Source organism: Oncorhynchus clarkii, chromosome 19, assembly GCF_045791955.1.
Source record: "Oncorhynchus clarkii lewisi isolate Uvic-CL-2024 chromosome 19, UVic_Ocla_1.0, whole genome shotgun sequence".
Classification (NCBI taxonomy): Eukaryota; Metazoa; Chordata; class Actinopteri; order Salmoniformes; family Salmonidae; genus Oncorhynchus; species Oncorhynchus clarkii.
This window is the reverse complement of record NC_092165.1, coordinates 43,269,301-43,292,190: the sequence shown is the minus strand read 5'-3', so window position 1 is coordinate 43,292,190 and position 22,890 is coordinate 43,269,301. Positions and strand designations below refer to the sequence as shown.

Here is a 22,890-nt window from a genome sequence, read left to right as displayed (position 1 = left end):
ACATGATGAACCAATCAGCCCTATGGGAATTTCTCCTCCCAGCTAGCGTCAGCTACATCTGTGTCTGTCAGGGAGGACAGTAGTATTAGCAGGGATCAAGCATCATCTCTTTTCCTTTCTGCCACAGACACTGACTGAGATCCAACTTCACTGAAAGGGAGTGAGCGTCACCAGCCAGTCTACAGCAGTTCAGGGGAAAGTTCACCCCTCCTCTTTCTCTCTCTCTCTTTCTCTCCTCATCAGAAACCTTCCTCTACTCCTCTAGAGCATTGGTTAATTCACAAATAACAAAGTAAGGATGCCATGCAACTTGTGGATAATCTTCTTCATTGGACTGCTACGTTGACTGATTTTTCTCCAATTTTTCTCTCCGAAAGAGATGTCCTCTCCTCTGTTGTCAACGTCTGAGCGGTGACAACTACAGCCTTCTACTTCCCGACATACAATATTACTCTACACTCTGAGATCTATATATCTGGACTTCTGTAGCATGTTGGGATACTGTCAGTTAGATTTCTCATCCGCTGTGACCTCATCCTCATCCTCTTTCCCAGGGTTGTGATTACACTTTTCAGCCCTGAGATTAACCTTGAGAGTTCAGAGCAAAACAAAGGGATTAAATATTAACTGGGAGAATCTATCTTCACACATCAAGAAGATCCTGCTGTCACACTGAAGGCAACGGGGCTTGAATAGTGAAAGTCAACTGTGAGTATGTGTCTGTGGCTTGCTCTGCTTTAACTAGAGGAACACAAGTGAATCTTCTGGGGGTTTTATATGCACAGAAGTTTGACCTCTATAAAGGCGAGCGGAAACTGCTGCGAGCACGTCTGAGAGGTCTTAGCGTGTATATTTAATGCATCCTTTTACCTTCATGAAAGGAACAGTTAGGTGGTGCTCAAACAGAGAGAAGGAGTTACAGTGGAAAAGGAACAGGCAGTCACGTAGGGTAACTGTATCACATAGCAGCACACACATTTAGGTTTCTACAGTGAATCACTGATGAATTACATACAGACAGCTTTCCTGAGGAGGTAGCAGCTCATGGAAAAGTCATACCTCTATCTCAGGTCACGTTTATGCACACACAAAATGTACAGAAATGTGATGTGAGAGCAAGGTATAGAGACATACCGTCTCTATACCTTGCTCTCACATCACATTTCTGTACATTTACTTAATTTTCCTCCCCATTCATCACGTTTAATCTTCCTCTTCCTCCATCACTATATTCTCCTCTGACAGCAGACTGTGCACTCCACCCCCTGTACATCCCATATATATATATATATATCCCTGACCTCTCTCCCACTATGTATCCTTCTGTTTATTTTCTCAAAATCTTATTCTCCCTTTCCTTATTATCATGTTTTCTTCATCTTCCTCCCTCCTCCAGTCTTGCATCCTTTCACATCCATCTGGCTCTTTGTAGCTTTCTTATTCTTCTCTAATTAACCAACTCTCTCCTTTCCATGTGTCTCTTCTCTTTATCTCTCGTTTTCCCCCGGAGGCAGGGGACAGGTGCAGAAGAATGAGCATGTGCAGACAAAAAGCAAATGAAGAGAATAACACTAAAGCCCTAGAACTTGTTATCTTGTAACTCAACAGAACAATGATAACATTTCATTTGAATTTAGTACACAGTGGAATTGTCTCCAAATGGTCCCAAGAAATCTAGCTACTGTACAACTGACTGTAGGCTGTCTCTCATCCTAAGGTTACACTCCTCCACCACTCAAACCCAATAAATCTTTATTTTACCCATTGAAGGGGCTATGTGACCCTTCCAGCCCTCGATCCCCTGCTCTGCTCTTTGACTGAATGAAAATGACAAAAAAGGATTAAGCAGTGGAGCGTGATTTTAACGAGTCCTTGCAGAGCCCTCAAACTTGGTGGAGCGTTAAAGAAATGTGTTGAGGCACAAGGCTATCAAATATTCAGGGATAGGTTGCCACAAAACAGGAAGGATCTGCCAAGCTTGGAGACATGACAAATGCGACAGTGGTAAAGACCTTGGAGCCTCACATATGGGAACAAAAAGAACCTCAATGTTATTATGAGGCAATTAGGAATCATGTCTGGGGAGAAGTCAAGGATTTCTACAAGACTGTATATCACCAGAACCAGAGTTCACTAGAGTTTCTATAGGGGAGAGTGGGTTAAATTGAGCCAAAGGAGAAAGTTAATCCACCCATGTTTCTAGGAAACCACACACAAAATGGATAATTTCACCAAATATTTAGGAAGAGGTCATCATTTCATTGAGTCTGTGAAGGAAGAAACCACATGGAAAAAGTGGTAAGCCACTGGGCAAAAACTGGTTGAATCAATGATGTTTCCACATTTCAACAAATAAATTCAATGCAATGACGTTGAATCAACGTGGAAAACTGATTGGATTTGCTAAAAGTAATCAACGTAGTGGAATTTCGTATTTTTTTCCTTCCAACTTTTAACCTAAATCCAATGTCATGGTGAAATGTTTTGCTGATTTCATGTTGAATTCACATTAGTTGACAACTCAACCAAATGTAAATCAAAAATAAACATTGATCTGACGTCTGAGCCCAGTGCGAAGCAACATAGGTCACATTAATGTATTGTTTTAGAGGATTCATGATGCTTATATCTAAACCAAAGCAGATCATTTTAAGATTGTTCTATATATCAGTTGGGGTCTCTATAAGCTTGAATATGAGGGTAAGTTGAGCCAATGGTAAGTGCTTTCTTCCCATTTGCAATGCAAGGCATTTTGGCTGGGATATGAGGTAACGACTAGGACAGGCCTAAGTTAAAGGTGTAAAAAAAAAACATACAAAGTGTTTGTTAAGCGTTAAGCCTGTTTTAAAATATGCTTAACCCTTGGCCTACTATTTCTGCAGCCCCTAGGTTATCTAATTAACATAATAAAACATCACCATCAAAAACTGTGTTGTTTAAGCCAGAGATATGTTTTTTCATGGTCTCAATCCACCTCATCCACCGATATCGCCTTTCCGCATTTGCAGTGAAAGGTGGCAGAGCTAGAGCTATGTTTGTCAGACCATGAGACATCCAGAAAATCGGTCTTCTCATGAAAACGTCTCTAGCGTCAGAAAGGTTTGACCTATAAACTATTATGGCCACTCCATTGAGAGATGGGACTCTCACGAATATGATAGTGTTCTCCATTTTGCTCCAGGATGTTCCACAAGACTCATCTGAAGTCTGTACAGCCTCATCTGACAACTTCTGTCTGTAGTGTCTGAATGGTTTGGGCTACACACTAATATGACCCCTCTGTGGAAATGAAGGTGATGAATACAGTACATGTAAAAACAATATATATATTTTCCTGATATTTCATACGTCTCTCAGATGTAGAGTACAGAAACTTCAGAACAAACTTCTTTTAGATTTTTTGGGGGAACTATCTGTTGTTGCATGTAGTGAATCTGTAGTGAATTCAATGCATTTCTATTGGCTAATAGCAATAATGCCAAATTCAATGTTTCATCCCCCCCAAAAATTATAAAAAATGTTGATACCTTTGGAGGTCTTAAAATTCAAAATCGAATAGCTAAATGATCCTTGGTATGACCATTTTAAAACAATTCTACATGTTAGCTTAGAACTTTTTTTGCACAAGCTATGTTTTCAGTCACACTTTATTTTGATAGTCCATCTGTAGATGCTTTACAGACGGTCATACTATCAATAAACTACCTGTTGATAAGAAACTGCTTACTAAGGTTAGGGTTAGGTTTAGAATAACGGGTTAGGGTTAAAGTTAGGGTTGGGGGTAGGGTTAGGTTTAGGATATGGGTTAAGGTTAAGATTAGGGCTAGGACTGGTAGATAGTTGAAATGTTACTGATAGTCTGTAAATAGTCCATCTGTAGATGCTCTACAGACTATCTAAAGTGTTACCGTGTTTTCAAAATTGTAATGTTTACATGAATTTGGATTATTTCCAGGGATACATAGCTTCCTGAAATATATTTAGATATATTTGTTAGAAAGAATACTATATTTCGCTTGATGGAGTGATGCCGAATGTAAAAAGAAGGCCTATCCCACTTTAGATACACACCCTTGAAGGTCTGCTGCCCCCTTCTGGTTTTGATTTGACATGAACGGAAATTGCATTATCTATGAACTTTTTTTCAATATGCTCTTTTTACCTCCAATGCCAGTGAACAGCGATGAGAGCGTCAAATTATGCTCCTTTATTTATGGGTTTTATGGGAAGAAAAAATCACTAATAATGCTGTATCCAACCCATTCTTTTCTAATATTGTCATGTGGCACATATTATATTTACGATATTCTAGTAGTCAGGAGGGGCACAGAAAAGGATTTGAGTAGATTTTTGTTGTATGAGGGTATGTCAAGGAATATTGGTGTCAAGTTCAAACAGAGTGAGCCGGACGCCAGTTCGAGTTCTGGAAGTGATATGAAAGGTGTCGTGAGGAGCTCGGAGCCCGAACCTTGCATTGATGGACATGGTTGTGATAAAGATACGTTTGGTCCAGTGCGAGTGAGATTTTTGAAGAGGGTGATCCATGGGTGGTTTAAGGTTGGGTGGAAAAGATGGTGAGTGCTGTTGAGTCGGTGAAGGTAACCCGTAATCAGAGGGAGCAGGCACTCGGTGCAACGCAATTTGGGGAAAGACTTGTTCCTTAGGGGAGGGATTTCCGGGGCAGCGTTAAGTGTGGAGGTGGAGCAATTTAAGTTGAAGATTCCTGGTGTTTGTGACGCCCGCCCGTTGGTGCGATGCATATCCGGTTGGGAGTGTGGTGAAACAGAGGTGACACAGTCTGTTCTTTTGAGTTTTGATTCGGAGTCTTTACCTGACAAAGTAATGTTGGGATATATGAGTTATGATGTTAGAGCTGTTGTGCTGAATACACTGCGGTGTTATAGGTGTCACGTTTATGGGCATGTCGCAGCAGTGTGTAGGAGGGAGATTCCAAGATGTGGGAAGTGTGCAGGAGGACATGGGACAGAGGAGTGTTGAGTTTCGGAGGTGTCAGGTTCGAGAGAGGCAGGTTGAGGTGGTCAGAGTAGAACAGAAGATGTCGTATGGTGAGGCAATGAAGAAGGTAGAGGAGGGTTGATCAAGAGTGAATAGTAGATCTGTGTCAGATAAGAGGGATAGGCCAATGAGTGATATATGTTTCAGTAAGTTTGGCTTCTTAGCATTCATAGCAATGATTGTAAACTGCACCACAGAGATGGAACATAAGTCACAGAAAATAGATGTTGTGGTGGCAGCTGCAGAGAAGTACTAGGGTGTTTAAGATTGAACCTCAGAAGAGTTACAGGGTGTGAGTGGGGGTGTCCTGTCCTCTCAGGTCGTTGGTCTGGGGTAGGATCAGATTAAGGTTAAATAGTGGAATAGGGTGGTGGGTTTTTAATGTGTGTAGTTAGTTGGCAGGGTGGTTTTTAATATATTTGTATTTCATTTTGACCCTTTTCCCATGTTGTATCACAGTGTAATGAATTTATACTATAGTTCAGTTGGGGTTGGTAATGCAACATATTGGATGCCAACCAACTTCTTATGGCTGTAATCCCGTTAACGGGATCGATATGACAACAGCCAGTGAAAGTGCAGGGCGCCAAATTCAAAACAACAGAAATCTCATAATTAAAATTCCTCAAACATGCATGTATTTTATACCGTTTTAAAGGTAATCTTGTTGTTAATCCCACCACAGTGTCCAATTTCAAATAGGCTTTACAGTGAAAGCACCACAAACGATTATGTTAGGTCACCACCAACTCAAAGAAAAACACAGCCATTTTCCAGCCAAAGAGAGGAGTCACAAAAAGCACAAATAGAGATAAAATGAATCACCAACCTTTGATGATCTTCATAAGATGACACTCATAGCACTTCATGTTACACAATACCTGTTTGTTTTGTTTGATAAAGTTCATATTTATATAAAAAAATCGCAGTATACACTGGCGCGTTACGTTCACTAGTTCCAAAAACATCCGGAGATATTGCAGAGACGCACATCATTTTACAGAAATACTAATTATAAATGTTGATGAAAATACAATTGTTAGACATGGAAATATAGATATACCCCTCCTTAATGCAACCGCTGTGTCAGATTTCAAAAAACTTTACGGAAAAAGCAAACCATGCAATAATCCGACATGTTGGAGTCAACAGAAATCAGAAATAACATTATAAATATTCTCTTACGTTTGATGATCTTCATCAGAATGCACTCCCAGGAATCCTAGTTCCACAATAAATGTTTGATTTGTTAGATAATGTCCATTATTTATGTCCAAGTAGCTACTTTTGTTAGGGCGTTTAGTACACAAATCCAAATGCTTGTGCAGGTCCAGCCGAACGTCGGACGAAAACTTTAAAAAGTTATATTACAGGTCGTAGAAACATTTCAAACTAAGTATAGAATTCATCTTTAGGATGTTTTTATCATAAATCTTCAATAACTTTCCAACCGGAGAATTCCATTGTCTGTAGAAAAGCCATGGAACGCAGGTCACCATCATGTGAAATGCGCATGACCAGGACCTGGCTCTCTGCCAGACCACTGACTCAAAGAGGTCTCATCCGGCCCCACATCACAGTAGAAGCCTCATTCAAGTTTCTAAAGACGGTTGACATCTAGTGGAAGCCTTGGGAAGTGCAACATAACCAATATCCCACTGTGTATTCAATAGGGGCTGGGTTGAAATCGACCAACCTCAGATTTCCCACTTCCTGTTTGGATTTCTTCTCAGGTTTTTGCCTGCCATATGAGTTCTGTTATACTCACAGACATCATTCAAACAATTTTAGAAACTTCAGAGTGTTTTCGATCCAATATGACTAATAATATGCATATATTAGCAACTGGGACTGCGGAGCAGGCCGTTTACTCTGGGCACCTCTGGAAACCTCTGGCCACCTTTCATCCAAGCTACTCAATACTGCCCCTGCAGTCATAAGAAGTTTTAAACTCCAGCAATGAAGAAGAAGAAGCGCGTGCTCCCGAATCCTGCACCTGCTCCCTCTACCGGTCTCCCACAAGTCCCCCTAATGACTTCTACTGCTGCGGTCATTGCACACATTGTTCCAACTCAAGTGACACAAAAGTATTCTACCACCCACACTCATAAAGAATACAAAATAAAATTCTTTATAAATTGTAGTACAAGAATATGGAATATGTGATTGCCAATCATGGCTCTGCCTCTGCCTTGAAATTCTGGGGAATAAGGGTGCAATAATTGTGTGAGGAAATTGTTACAGAGAGGAACTTTGGATCGACTGCTTAGATTGCGTCGAGCCAAATGGTCTGAATGAACAGCTATCTTTTTTGTAAATACATTCTTCTTTGTTTATTTCTATGTCTTTTGTTATTCAAGTGGAATGTATGTGTAGGAATCTTGAATGATGATCATACTCTTGTTTGAATGACCGGTATAGTTGCTACTACTACTGACAGTATTGACAAGTTTGAGTGACATGAAGAGCGGGACACTCCCCTGTAAGGGTATATAGGTGCCTCCCAACCTTTTCCTATTGAAGTCTCTGATGAAGGTAATTCAAGCCGAAACATAAACCTATTGTTTGTTTGTCCCGTCAATAAATCTATCAGATTTACGCAGCAACAGAGCACTCCTTTTTCTTAATTCTCCTGGATAGTCACCAGTAGAAGTATCCTGGGGTAATGGATGATAGTGACCAGTTGAAGTATCCTGGGGTAATGGATGATAGTCACCAGTTGAAGTATCCTGGGGTAATGGATGATAGTCACCAGTATAAGTATCCTGGGGTAATGGATGATAGTCACCAGTTGAAGTATCCTGGGGTAAGGGATGATAGTCACCAATATAAGTATCCTGGGGTAATGGATGATAGTCACCAGTTGAAGTATCCTGGGGTAATGGATGATAGTCACCAGTTGAAGTATCCTGGGGTAAGGAATGTCTTTTGGGATTTTCAAGTCCCTCAGCCGAGCACCTGATTGCCCCTTTTTCGTTTAAGCTGGACTGAAGCGTGTTTGGGCATACCTACCCATGTTTCATACATCAACAATAAGGTCAGTAGATGCAAACTGTGAGTATGTTGTCCACCTGAATTTATTGACAAAGTCTCTAAGTCCTTTCCATGCAGGCCTTGGAAGAGGTAGTGCTGTGTGTGAGAGAGTCATGACACATTGAGGATAATTTATAATAGCCAGGTTCCATCAAATAAGCCCAACAGTCAGACAACAATAAGAATGCAAAGTAGAGACGTAGCAGTAACACAATGTTCCAGTGGTGATAGAAAATATGGATCCTTAGAGGCAGATAGTTATGGGCATGAGTATCATCAGCAGACAGTCAGTATGGTCATGAGTATCATCAGCAGACAGTCAGTATGGTCATGAGTATCATCAGCAGACAGTCAGTATGGTCATGAGTATCATCAGCAGACAGTCAGTATGGTCATGAGTATCATCAGCAGACAGTCAGTATGGTCATGAGTATCTTCATCAGACAGTCAGTATGGTCATGAGTATCATCAGCAGACAGTCTGTATGGTCATGAGTATCATCAGCAGACAGTCAGTATGGTCATGAGTATCATCAGCAGAAAGTCAGTATGGTCATGAGTATCATCAGCAGACAGTCAGTATGGTCATGAGTATCTTCATCAGACAGTCAGTATGGTCATGAGTATCATCAGCAGACAGTCAGTATGGTCATGAGTATCTTCATCAGACAGTCAGTATGGTCATGAGTATCATCAGCAGACAGTCAGTATGGTCATGAGTATCATCAGCAGACAGTCAGTATGGTCATGAGTATCATCAGCAGACAGTCAGTATGGTCATGAGTATCTTCAGCAGACAGTCAGTATGGTCATGAGTATCTTCAGCAGACAGTCAGTATGGTCATGAGTATCTTCAGCAGACAGTCAGTATGGTCAGCAGACAGTCAGTATGGTCATGAGTATCTTCAGCAGACAGTCAGTATGGTCATGAGTATCATCAGCAGACAGTCAGTATGGTCATGAGTATCATCAGCAGACAGTCAGTATGGTCATGAGTATCATCAGCAGACAGTCAGTATGGTCATGAGTATCATCAGCAGACAGTCAGTATGGTCATGAGTATCATCAGCAGACACAGTCATGAGTATCATCAGCAGACAGTCAGAGTATCTTCAGCAGACAGTCAGTATGGTCATGAGTATCTTCAGCAGACAGTCAGTATGGTCATGAGTATCTTCAGCAGACAGTCAGTATGGTCATGAGTATCTTCAGCAGACAGTCAGTATGGTCATGAGTATCTTCATCAGACAGTCAGTATGGTCATGAGTATCTTCAGCAGACAGTCAGTATGGTCATGAGTATCTTCAGCAGACAGTCAGTATGGTCATGAGTATCATCAGCAGAAAGTCAGTATGGTCATGAGTATCATCAGCAGACAGTCAGTATGGTCATGAGTATCATCAGCAGACAGTCAGTATGGTCCTGAGTATCATCAGCAGAAAGTCAGTATGGTCCTGAGTATCATCAGCAGACAGTCAGTATGGTCATGAGTATCATCAGCAGAAAGTCAGTATGGTCATGAGTATCATCAGCAGACAGTCAGTATGGTCCTGAGTATCATCAGCAGAAAGTCAGTATGGTCCTGAGTATCATCAGCAGACAGTCAGTATGGTCATGAGTATCATCAGCAGAAAGTCAGTATGGTCATGAGTATCATCAGCAGACAGTCAGTATGGTCCTGAGTATCATCAGCAGAAAGTCAGTATGGTCATGAGTATCATCAGCAGACAGTCAGTATGGTCATGAGTATCATCAGCAGAAAGTCAGTATGGTCATGAGTATCATCAGCAGACAGTCAGTATGGTCATGAGTATCATCAGCAGACAGTCAGTATGGTCATGAGTATCATCAGCAGACAGTCAGTATGGTCATGAGTATCTTCATCAGACAGTCAGTATGGTCATGAGTATCATCAGCAGACAGTCAGTATGGTCATGAGTATCATCAGCAGACAGTCAGTATGGTCATGAGTATCATCAGCAGACAGTCAGTATGGTCATGAGTATCTTCAGCAGACAGTCAGTATGGTCATGAGTATCTTCAGCAGACAGTCAGTATGGTCATGAGTATCTTCAGCAGACAGTCAGTATGGTCATGAGTATCTTCAGCAGACAGTCAGTATGGTCATGAGTATCATCAGCAGACAGTCAGTATGGTCATGAGTATCATCAGCAGACAGTCAGTATGGTCATGAGTATCATCAGCAGACAGTCAGTATGGTCCTGAGTATCATCAGCAGAAAGTCAGTATGGTCATGAGTATCATCAGCAGACAGTCAGTATGGTCATGAGTATCATCAGCAGACAGTCAGTATGGTCATGAGTATCATCAGCAGAAAGTCAGTATGGTCCTGAGTATCATCAGCAGACAGTCAGTATGGTCATGAGTATCATCAGCAGACAGTCAGTATGGTCATGAGTATCTTCAGCAGACAGTCAGTATGGTCATGAGTATCATCAGCAGACAGTCAGTATGGTCATGAGTATCTTCAGCAGACAGTCAGTATGGTCATGAGTATCATCAGCACACAGTCAGTATGGTCATGAGTATCTTCAGCAGACAGTCAGTATGGTCATGAGTATCTTCATCAGACAGTCAGTATGGTCATGAGTATCTTCAGCAGACAGTCAGTATGGTCATGAGTATCATCAGCAGAAAGTCAGTATGGTCATGAGTATCATCAGCAGACAGTCAGTATGGTCATGAGTATCATCAGCAGACAGTCAGTATGGTCCTGAGTATCATCAGCAGAAAGTCAGTATGGTCCTGAGTATCATCAGCAGACAGTCAGTATGGTCATGAGTATCATCAGCAGAAAGTCAGTATGGTCATGAGTATCATCAGCAGACAGTCAGTATGGTCCTGAGTATCATCAGCAGAAAGTCAGTATGGTCCTGAGTATCATCAGCAGACAGTCAGTATGGTCATGAGTATCATCAGCAGAAAGTCAGTATGGTCATGAGTATCATCAGCAGACAGTCAGTATGGTCCTGAGTATCATCAGCAGAAAGTCAGTATGGTCATGAGTATCATCAGCAGACAGTCAGTATGGTCATGAGTATCATCAGCAGACAGTCAGTATGGTCATGAGTATCATCAGCAGACAGTCAGTATGGTCATGAGTATCTTCAGCAGACAGTCAGTATGGTCATGAGTATCATCAGCAGACAGTCAGTATGGTCATGAGTATCTTCAGCAGACAGTCAGTATGGTCATGAGTATCATCAGCACACAGTCAGTATGGTCATGAGTATCTTCAGCAGACAGTCAGTATGGTCATGAGTATCTTCATCAGACAGTCAGTATGGTCATGAGTATCTTCAGCAGACAGTCAGTATGGTCATGAGTATCATCAGCAGAAAGTCAGTATGGTCATGAGTGTCATCAGCAGACAGTCAGTATGGTCATGAGTATCATCAGCAGACAGTCAGTATGGTCCTGAGTATCATCAGCAGAAAGTCAGTATGGTCCTGAGTATCATCAGCAGACAGTCAGTATGGTCATGAGTATCATCAGCAGAAAGTCAGTATGGTCATGAGTATCATCAGCAGACAGTCAGTATGGTCCTGAGTATCATCAGCAGAAAGTCAGTATGGTCCTGAGTATCATCAGCAGACAGTCAGTATGGTCATGAGTATCTTCAGCAGACAGTCAGTATGGTCATGAGTATCATCAGCAGAAAGTCAGTATGGTCATGAGTATCATCAGCAGACAGTCAGTATGGTCCTGAGTATCATCAGCAGAAAGTCAGTATGGTCCTGAGTATCATCAGCAGACAGTCAGTATGGTCATGAGTATCATCAGCAGAAAGTCAGTATGGTCATGAGTATCATCAGCAGACAGTCAGTATGGTCATGAGTATCATCAGCAGACAGTCAGTATGGTCCTGAGTATCATCAGCAGACAGTCAGTATGGTCATGAGTATCATCAGCAGACAGTCAGTATGGTCATGAGTATCATCAGCAGACAGTCAGTATGGTCATGAGTATCTTCAGCAGACAGTCAGTATGGTCATGAGTATCATCAGCAGACAGTCAGTATGGTCATGAGTATCATCAGCAGACAGTCAGTATGGTCCTGAGTATCATCAGCAGAAAGTCAGTATGGTCCTGAGTATCATCAGCAGACAGTCAGTATGGTCATGAGTATCTTCAGCAGACAGTCAGTATGGTCATGAGTATCATCAGCAGAAAGTCAGTATGGTCATGAGTATCTTCATCAGACAGTCAGTATGGCCATGAGTATCATCAGCAGACAGTCAGTATGGTCATGAGTATCTTCATCAGACAGTCAGTATGGTCATGAGTATCATCAGCAGACAGTCAGTATGGTCATGAGTATCATCAGCAGACAGTCAGTATGGTCATGAGTATCATCAGCAGACAGTCAGTATGGTCATGAGTATCTTCAGCAGACAGTCAGTATGGTCATGAGTATCATCAGCAGACAGTCAGTATGGTCATGAGTATCATCAGCAGACAGTCAGTATGGTCATGAGTATCTTCAGCAGACAGTCAGTATGGTCATGAGTATCTTCAGCAGACAGTCAGTATGGTCATGAGTATCTTCAGCAGACAGTCAGTATGGTCATGAGTATCTTCAGCAGACAGTCAGTATGGTCATGAGTATCATCAGCAGACAGTCAGTATGGTCATGAGTATCATCAGCAGACAGTCAGTATGGTCATGAGTATCATCAGCAGACAGTCAGTATGGTCCTGAGTATCATCAGCAGAAAGTCAGTATGGTCATGAGTATCATCAGCAGACAGTCAGTATGGTCATGAGTATCATCAGCAGACAGTCAGTATGGTCATGAGTATCATCAGCAGAAAGTCAGTATGGTCCTGAGTATCATCAGCAGACAGTCAGTATGGTCATGAGTATCATCAGCAGACAGTCAGTATGGTCATGAGTATCTTCAGCAGACAGTCAGTATGGTCATGAGTATCATCAGCAGACAGTCAGTATGGTCATGAGTATCTTCAGCAGACAGTCAGTATGGTCATGAGTATCATCAGCACACAGTCAGTATGGTCATGAGTATCTTCAGCAGACAGTCAGTATGGTCATGAGTATCTTCATCAGACAGTCAGTATGGTCATGAGTATCTTCAGCAGACAGTCAGTATGGTCATGAGTATCATCAGCAGAAAGTCAGTATGGTCATGAGTATCATCAGCAGACAGTCAGTATGGTCATGAGTATCATCAGCAGACAGTCAGTATGGTCCTGAGTATCATCAGCAGAAAGTCAGTATGGTCCTGAGTATCATCAGCAGACAGTCAGTATGGTCATGAGTATCATCAGCAGAAAGTCAGTATGGTCATGAGTATCATCAGCAGACAGTCAGTATGGTCCTGAGTATCATCAGCAGAAAGTCAGTATGGTCCTGAGTATCATCAGCAGACAGTCAGTATGGTCATGAGTATCATCAGCAGAAAGTCAGTATGGTCATGAGTATCATCAGCAGACAGTCAGTATGGTCCTGAGTATCATCAGCAGAAAGTCAGTATGGTCATGAGTATCATCAGCAGACAGTCAGTATGGTCCTGAGTATCATCAGCAGAAAGTCAGTATGGTCATGAGTATCATCAGCAGACAGTCAGTATGGTCATGAGTATCATCAGCAGACAGTCAGTATGGTCATGAGTATCATCAGCAGACAGTCAGTATGGTCATGAGTATCTTCAGCAGACAGTCAGTATGGTCATGAGTATCATCAGCAGACAGTCAGTATGGTCATGAGTATCTTCAGCAGACAGTCAGTATGGTCATGAGTATCATCAGCACACAGTCAGTATGGTCATGAGTATCTTCAGCAGACAGTCAGTATGGTCATGAGTATCTTCATCAGACAGTCAGTATGGTCATGAGTATCTTCAGCAGACAGTCAGTATGGTCATGAGTATCATCAGCAGAAAGTCAGTATGGTCATGAGTGTCATCAGCAGACAGTCAGTATGGTCATGAGTATCATCAGCAGACAGTCAGTATGGTCCTGAGTATCATCAGCAGAAAGTCAGTATGGTCCTGAGTATCATCAGCAGACAGTCAGTATGGTCATGAGTATCATCAGCAGAAAGTCAGTATGGTCATGAGTATCATCAGCAGACAGTCAGTATGGTCCTGAGTATCATCAGCAGAAAGTCAGTATGGTCCTGAGTATCATCAGCAGACAGTCAGTATGGTCATGAGTATCTTCAGCAGACAGTCAGTATGGTCATGAGTATCATCAGCAGAAAGTCAGTATGGTCATGAGTATCATCAGCAGACAGTCAGTATGGTCCTGAGTATCATCAGCAGAAAGTCAGTATGGTCCTGAGTATCATCAGCAGACAGTCAGTATGGTCATGAGTATCATCAGCAGAAAGTCAGTATGGTCATGAGTATCATCAGCAGACAGTCAGTATGGTCATGAGTATCATCAGCAGACAGTCAGTATGGTCCTGAGTATCATCAGCAGACAGTCAGTATGGTCATGAGTATCATCAGCAGACAGTCAGTATGGTCATGAGTATCATCAGCAGACAGTCAGTATGGTCATGAGTATCTTCAGCAGACAGTCAGTATGGTCATGAGTATCATCAGCAGACAGTCAGTATGGTCATGAGTATCATCAGCAGACAGTCAGTATGGTCCTGAGTATCATCAGCAGAAAGTCAGTATGGTCCTGAGTATCATCAGCAGACAGTCAGTATGGTCATGAGTATCTTCAGCAGACAGTCAGTATGGTCATGAGTATCATCAGCAGAAAGTCAGTATGGTCATGAGTATCTTCATCAGACAGTCAGTATGGTCATGAGTATCATCAGCAGACAGTCAGTATGGTCATGAGTATCTTCATCAGACAGTCAGTATGGTCATGAGTATCATCAGCAGACAGTCAGTATGTTCATGAGTATCATCAGCAGACAGTCAGTATGGTCATGAGTATCATCAGCAGACAGTCAGTATGGTCATGAGTATCTTCAGCAGACAGTCAGTATGGTCATGAGTATCTTCAGCAGACAGTCAGTATGGTCATGAGTATCTTCAGCAGACAGTCAGTATGGTCATGAGTATCATCAGCAGACAGTCAGTATGGTCATGAGTATCTTCATCAGACAGTCAGTATGGTCATGAGTATCATCAGCAGACAGTCAGTATGGTCATGAGTATCATCAGCAGACAGTCAGTATGGTCATGAGTATCATCAGCAGACAGTCAGTATGGTCATGAGTATCTTCAGCAGACAGTCAGTATGGTCATGAGTATCTTCAGCAGACAGTCAGTATGGTCATGAGTATCTTCAGCAGACAGTCAGTATGGTCATGAGTATCTTCAGCAGACAGTCAGTATGGTCATGAGTATCATCAGCAGACAGTCAGTATGGTCATGAGTATCATCAGCAGACAGTCAGTATGGTCATGAGTATCATCAGCAGACAGTCAGTATGGTCATGAGTATCATCAGCAGACAGTCAGTATGGTCCTGAGTATCATCAGCAGAAAGTCAGTATGGTCATGAGTATCATCAGCAGACAGTCAGTATGGTCATGAGTATCATCAGCAGACAGTCAGTATGGTCATGAGTATCATCAGCAGAAAGTCAGTATGGTCCTGAGTATCATCAGCAGACAGTCAGTATGGTCATGAGTATCATCAGCAGACAGTCAGTATGGTCATGAGTATCTTCAGCAGACAGTCAGTATGGTCATGAGTATCATCAGCAGACAGTCAGTATGGTCATGAGTATCTTCAGCAGACAGTCAGTATGGTCATGAGTATCATCAGCACACAGTCAGTATGGTCATGAGTATCTTCAGCAGACAGTCAGTATGGTCATGAGTATCTTCATCAGACAGTCAGTATGGTCATGAGTATCTTCAGCAGACAGTCAGTATGGTCATGAGTATCATCAGCAGAAAGTCAGTATGGTCATGAGTATCATCAGCAGACAGTCAGTATGGTCCTGAGTATCATCAGCAGAAAGTCAGTATGGTCCTGAGTATCATCAGCAGACAGTCAGTATGGTCATGAGTATCATCAGCAGACAGTCAGTATGGTCATGAGTATCATCAGCAGACAGTCAGTATGGTCATGAGTATCATCAGCAGACAGTCAGTATGGTCCTGAGTATCATCAGCAGAAAGTCAGTATGGTCATGAGTATCATCAGCAGACAGTCAGTATGGTCATGAGTATCATCAGCAGACAGTCAGTATGGTCATGAGTATCATCAGCAGAAAGTCAGTATGGTCCTGAGTATCATCAGCAGACAGTCAGTATGGTCATGAGTATCATCAGCAGACAGTCAGTATGGTCATGAGTATCTTCAGCAGACAGTCAGTATGGTCATGAGTATCATCAGCAGACAGTCAGTATGGTCATGAGTATCTTCAGCAGACAGTCAGTATGGTCATGAGTTTCATCAGCACACAGTCAGTATGGTCATGAGTATCTTCAGCAGACAGTCAGTATGGTCATGAGTATCTTCATCAGACAGTCAGTATGGTCATGAGTATCTTCAGCAGACAGTCAGTATGGTCATGAGTATCATCAGCAGAAAGTCAGTATGGTCATGAGTATCATCAGCAGACAGTCAGTATGGTCATGAGTATCATCAGCAGAAAGTCAGTATGGTCATGAGTATCATCAGCAGACAGTCAGTATGGTCCTGAGTATCATCAGCAGAAAGTCAGTATGGTCCTGAGTATCATCAGCAGACAGTCAGTATGGTCATGAGTATCATCAGCAGAAAGTCAGTATGGTCATGAGTATCATCAGCAGACAGTCAGTATGGTCCTGAGTATCATCAGCAGAAAGTCAGTATGATCATGAGTATCATCAGCAGACAGTCAGTATGGTCCTGAGTATCATCAGCAGAAAGTCAGTATGGTCATGAGTATCATCAGCAGACAGTCAGTATGGTCATGAGTATCATCAGCAGACAGTCAGTATGGTCATGAGTATCATCAGCAGACAGTCAGTATGGTCATGAGTATCATCAGCAGACAGTCAGTATGGTCATGAGTATCATCAGCAGACAGTCAGTATGGTCATGAGTATCTTCAGCAGACAGTCAGTATGGTCATGAGTATCATCAGCAGACAGTCAGTATGGTCCTGAGTATCATCAGCAGATTGTCAGTATGGTCATGAGTATCATCAGCAGACAGTCAGTATGGTCATGAGTATCATCAGCAGACAGTCAGTATGGTCATGAGTATCATCAGCAGACAGTCAGTATGGTCATGAGTATCATCAGCAGACAGTCAGTATGGTCATGAGTATCATCAGCAGACAGTCAGTATGGTCATGAGTATCTTCAGCAGACAGTCAGTATGGTCATGAGTATCATCAGCAGACAGTCAGTATGGTCATGAGTATCATCAGCAGACAGTCAGTATGGTCCTGAGTATCATCAGCAGAAAGTCAGTATGGTCCTGAGTATCATCAGCAGACAGTCAGTATGGTCATGAGTATCTTCAGCAGACAGTCAGTATGGTCATGAGTATCATCAGCAGAAAGTCAGTATGGTCATGAGTATCATCAGCAGACAGTCAGTATGGTCCTGAGTATCATCAGCAGAAAGTCAGTATGGTCCTGAGTATCATCAGCAGACAGTCAGTATGGTCATGAGTATCATCAGCAGAAAGTCAGTATGGTCATGAGTATCATCAGCAGACAGTCAGTATGGTCATGAGTATCATCAGCAGACAGTCAGTATGGTCATGAGTATCATCAGCAGACAGTCAGTATGGTCATGAGTATCATCAGCAGACAGTCAGTATGGTCATGAGTATCTTCAGCAGACAGTCAGTATGGTCATGAGTATCATCAGCAGAAAGTCAGTATGGTCATGAGTATCATCAGCAGACAGTCAGTATGGTCATGAGTATCATCAGCAGACAGTCAGTATGGTCATGAGTATCATCAGCAGACAGTCAGTATGGTCATGAGTATCATCAGCAGACAGTCAGTATGGGCATGAGTATCTTCAGCAGACAGTCAGTATGGTCATGAGTATCATCAGCAGACAGTCAGTATGGTCATGAGTATCATCAGCAGACAGTCAGTATGGTCATGAGTATCATCAGCAGACAGTCAGTATGGTCATGAGTATCATCAGCAGACAGTCAGTATGGTCATGAGTATCATCAGCAGACAGTCAGTATAGTCATGAGTATCTTCAGCAGACAGTCAGTATGGTCATGAGTATCATCAGCAGACAGTCAGTATGGTCATGAGTATCTTCAGCAGACAGTCAGTATGGTCATGAGTATCATCAGCAGACAGTCAGTATGGTCATGAGTATCATCAGCAGACAGTCAGTATGGTCATGAGTATCATCAGCAGACAGTCAGTATGGTCATGAGTATCATCAGCAGACAGTCAGTATGGTCATGAGTATCATCAGCAGACAGTCAGTATGGTCATGAGTATCTTCAGCAGACAGTCAGTATGGTCATGAGTATCATCAGCAGACAGTCAGTATGTTCCTGAGTATCATCAGCAGACAGTCAGTATGGTCATGAGTATCATCAGCAGAAAGTCAGTATGGTCCTGAGTATCATCAGCAGAAAGTCAGTATGGTCATGAGTATCATCAGCAGACATTCAGTATGGTCATGAGTATCATCAGCAGAAAGTCAGTATGGTCATGAGTATCTTCAGCAGACAGTCAGTATGGTCCTGAGTATCATCAGCAGAAAGTCAGTATGGTCATGAGTATCATCAGCAGAAAGTCAGTATGGTCCTGAGTATCATCAGCAGACAGTCAGTATGGTCATGAGTATCATCAGCAGACAGTCAGTATGGTCATGAGTATCTTCAGCAGACAGTCAGTATGGTCATGAGTATCTTCAGCAGACAGTCAGTATGGTCATGAGTATCATCAGCAGACAGTCAGTATGGTCATGAGTATCTTCAGCAGAAAGTCAGTATGGTCATGAGTATCTTCAGCAGACAGTCAGTATGGTCATGAGTATCTTCAGCAGAAAGTCAGTATGGTCATGAGTATCATCAGCAGACAGTCAGTATGGTCATGAGTATCATCAGCAGACAGTCAGTATGGTCATGAGTATCTTCAGCAGACAGTCAGTATGGTCATGAGTATCTTCAGCAGAAAGTCAGTATGGTCATGAGTATCTTCAGCAGACAGTCAGTATGGTCATGAGTATCTTCAGCAGACAGTCAGTATGGTCATGAGTATCATCAGCAGACAGTCAGTATGGTCATGAGTATCATCAGCAGACAGTCAGTATGGTCATGAGTATCATCAGCAGAAAGTCAGTATGGTCATGAGTATCTTCAGCAGACAGTCAGTATGGTCATGAGTATCTTCAGCAGACAGTCAGTATGGTCATGAGTATCATCAGCAGACAGTCAGTATGGTCATGAGTATCATCAGCAGACAGTCAGTATGGTCCTGAGTATCATCAGCAGACAGTCAGTATGGTCATGAGTATCATCAGCAGACAGTCAGTATGGTCATGAGTATCTTCAGCAGACAGTCAGTATGGTCCTGAGTATCATCAGCAGACAGTCAGTATGGTCATGAGTATCTTCAGCAGACAGTCAGTATGGTCATGAGTATCTTCAGCAGACAGTCAGTATGGTCATGAGTATCATCAGCAGAAAGTCAGTATGGTCATGAGTATCTTCATCAGACAGTCAGTATGGTCATGAGTATCATCAGCAGACAGTCAGTATGGTCATGAGTATCTTCATCAGACAGTCAGTATGGTCATGAGTATCATCAGCAGACAGTCAGTATGTTCATGAGTATCATCAGCAGACAGTCAGTATGGTCATGAGTATCATCAGCAGACAGTCAGTATGGTCATGAGTATCTTCAGCAGACAGTCAGTATGGTCATGAGTATCTTCAGCAGACAGTCAGTATGGTCATGAGTATCTTCAGCAGACAGTCAGTATGGTCATGAGTATCATCAGCAGACAGTCAGTATGGTCATGAGTATCTTCATCAGACAGTCAGTATGGTCATGAGTATCATCAGCAGACAGTCAGTATGGTCATGAGTATCATCAGCAGACAGTCAGTATGGTCATGAGTATCTTCAGCAGACAGTCAGTATGGTCATGAGTATCTTCAGCAGACAGTCAGTATGGTCATGAGTATCTTCAGCAGACAGTCAGTATGGTCATGAGTATCATCAGCAGACAGTCAGTATGGTCATGAGTATCATCAGCAGACAGTCAGTATGGTCATGAGTATCATCAGCAGACAGTCAGTATGGTCCTGAGTATCATCAGCAGAAAGTCAGTATGGTCATGAGTATCATCAGCAGACAGTCAGTATGGTCATGAGTATCATCAGCACACAGTCAGTATGGTCATGAGTATCTTCAGCAGACAGTCAGTATGGTCATGAGTATCTTCATCAGACAGTCAGTATGGTCATGAGTATCTTCAGCAGACAGTCAGTATGGTCATGAGTATCATCAGCAGAAAGTCAGTATGGTCATGAGTATCATCAGCAGACAGTCAGTATGGTCCTGAGTATCATCAGCAGAAAGTCAGTATGGTCCTGAGTATCATCAGCAGACAGTCAGTATGGTCATGAGTATCATCAGCAGACAGTCAGTATGGTCATGAGTATCATCAGCAGACAGTCAGTATGGTCATGAGTATCATCAGCAGACAGTCAGTATGGTCCTGAGTATCATCAGCAGAAAGTCAGTATGGTCATGAGTATCATCAGCAGACAGTCAGTATGGTCATGAGTATCATCAGCAGACAGTCAGTATGGTCATGAGTATCATCAGCAGAAAGTCAGTATGGTCCTGAGTATCATCAGCAGACAGTCAGTATGGTCATGAGTATCATCAGCAGACAGTCAGTATGGTCATGAGTATCTTCAGCAGACAGTCAGTATGGTCATGAGTATCATCAGCAGACAGTCAGTATGGTCATGAGTATCTTCAGCAGACAGTCAGTATGGTCATGAGTTTCATCAGCACACAGTCAGTATGGTCATGAGTATCTTCAGCAGACAGTCAGTATGGTCATGAGTATCTTCATCAGACAGTCAGTATGGTCATGAGTATCTTCAGCAGACAGTCAGTATGGTCATGAGTATCATCAGCAGAAAGTCAGTATGGTCATGAGTATCATCAGCAGACAGTCAGTATGGTCATGAGTATCATCAGCAGAAAGTCAGTATGGTCATGAGTATCATCAGCAGACAGTCAGTATGGTCCTGAGTATCATCAGCAGAAAGTCAGTATGGTCCTGAGTATCATCAGCAGACAGTCAGTATGGTCATGAGTATCATCAGCAGAAAGTCAGTATGGTCATGAGTATCATCAGCAGACAGTCAGTATGGTCCTGAGTATCATCAGCAGAAAGTCAGTATGATCATGAGTATCATCAGCAGACAGTCAGTATGGTCCTGAGTATCATCAGCAGAAAGTCAGTATGGTCATGAGTATCATCAGCAGACAGTCAGTATGGTCATGAGTATCATCAGCAGACAGTCAGTATGGTCATGAGTATCATCAGCAGACAGTCAGTATGGTCATGAGTATCATCAGCAGACAGTCAGTATGGTCATGAGTATCATCAGCAGACAGTCAGTATGGTCATGAGTATCTTCAGCAGACAGTCAGTATGGTCATGAGTATCATCAGCAGACAGTCAGTATGGTCCTGAGTATCATCAGCAGATTGTCAGTATGGTCATGAGTATCATCAGCAGACAGTCAGTATGGTCATGAGTATCATCAGCAGACAGTCAGTATGGTCATGAGTATCATCAGCAGACAGTCAGTATGGTCATGAGTATCATCAGCAGACAGTCAGTATGGTCATGAGTATCATCAGCAGACAGTCAGTATGGTCATGAGTATCTTCAGCAGACAGTCAGTATGGTCATGAGTATCATCAGCAGACAGTCAGTATGGTCATGAGTATCATCAGCAGACAGTCAGTATGGTCCTGAGTATCATCAGCAGAAAGTCAGTATGGTCCTGAGTATCATCAGCAGACAGTCAGTATGGTCATGAGTATCTTCAGCAGACAGTCAGTATGGTCATGAGTATCATCAGCAGAAAGTCAGTATGGTCATGAGTATCATCAGCAGACAGTCAGTATGGTCCTGAGTATCATCAGCAGAAAGTCAGTATGGTCCTGAGTATCATCAGCAGACAGTCAGTATGGTCATGAGTATCATCAGCAGAAAGTCAGTATGGTCATGAGTATCATCAGCAGACAGTCAGTATGGTCATGAGTATCATCAGCAGACAGTCAGTATGGTCATGAGTATCATCAGCAGACAGTCAGTATGGTCATGAGTATCATCAGCAGACAGTCAGTATGGTCATGAGTATCTTCAGCAGACAGTCAGTATGGTCATGAGTATCATCAGCAGAAAGTCAGTATGGTCATGAGTATCATCAGCAGACAGTCAGTATGGTCATGAGTATCATCAGCAGACAGTCAGTATGGTCATGAGTATCATCAGCAGACAGTCAGTATGGTCATGAGTATCATCAGCAGACAGTCAGTATGGGCATGAGTATCTTCAGCAGACAGTCAGTATGGTCATGAGTATCATCAGCAGACAGTCAGTATGGTCATGAGTATCATCAGCAGACAGTCAGTATGGTCATGAGTATCATCAGCAGACAGTCAGTATGGTCATGAGTATCATCAGCAGACAGTCAGTATGGTCATGAGTATCATCAGCAGACAGTCAGTATAGTCATGAGTATCTTCAGCAGACAGTCAGTATGGTCATGAGTATCATCAGCAGACAGTCAGTATGGTCATGAGTATCTTCAGCAGACAGTCAGTATGGTCATGAGTATCATCAGCAGACAGTCAGTATGGTCATGAGTATCATC

The 22,890-nt window shown here is 42.4% G+C and overlaps 1 protein-coding gene across 1 annotated transcript in view; it reads left to right on the top strand.

Annotated features, from left to right (window-relative positions):
* Window positions 1–684: 684 nt before the first annotated feature.
* Window positions 685–22,890, top strand: part of LOC139375247 (muscarinic acetylcholine receptor M5-like) — a 33,133-nt gene continuing 10,927 nt past the window's right edge. Inside the window, exon 1 of the mRNA XM_071116857.1 lies at window positions 685–708. The gene's annotated coding sequence lies outside the window, so the exon portion shown is untranslated. The remainder of the gene's footprint in view (window positions 709–22,890) is intronic.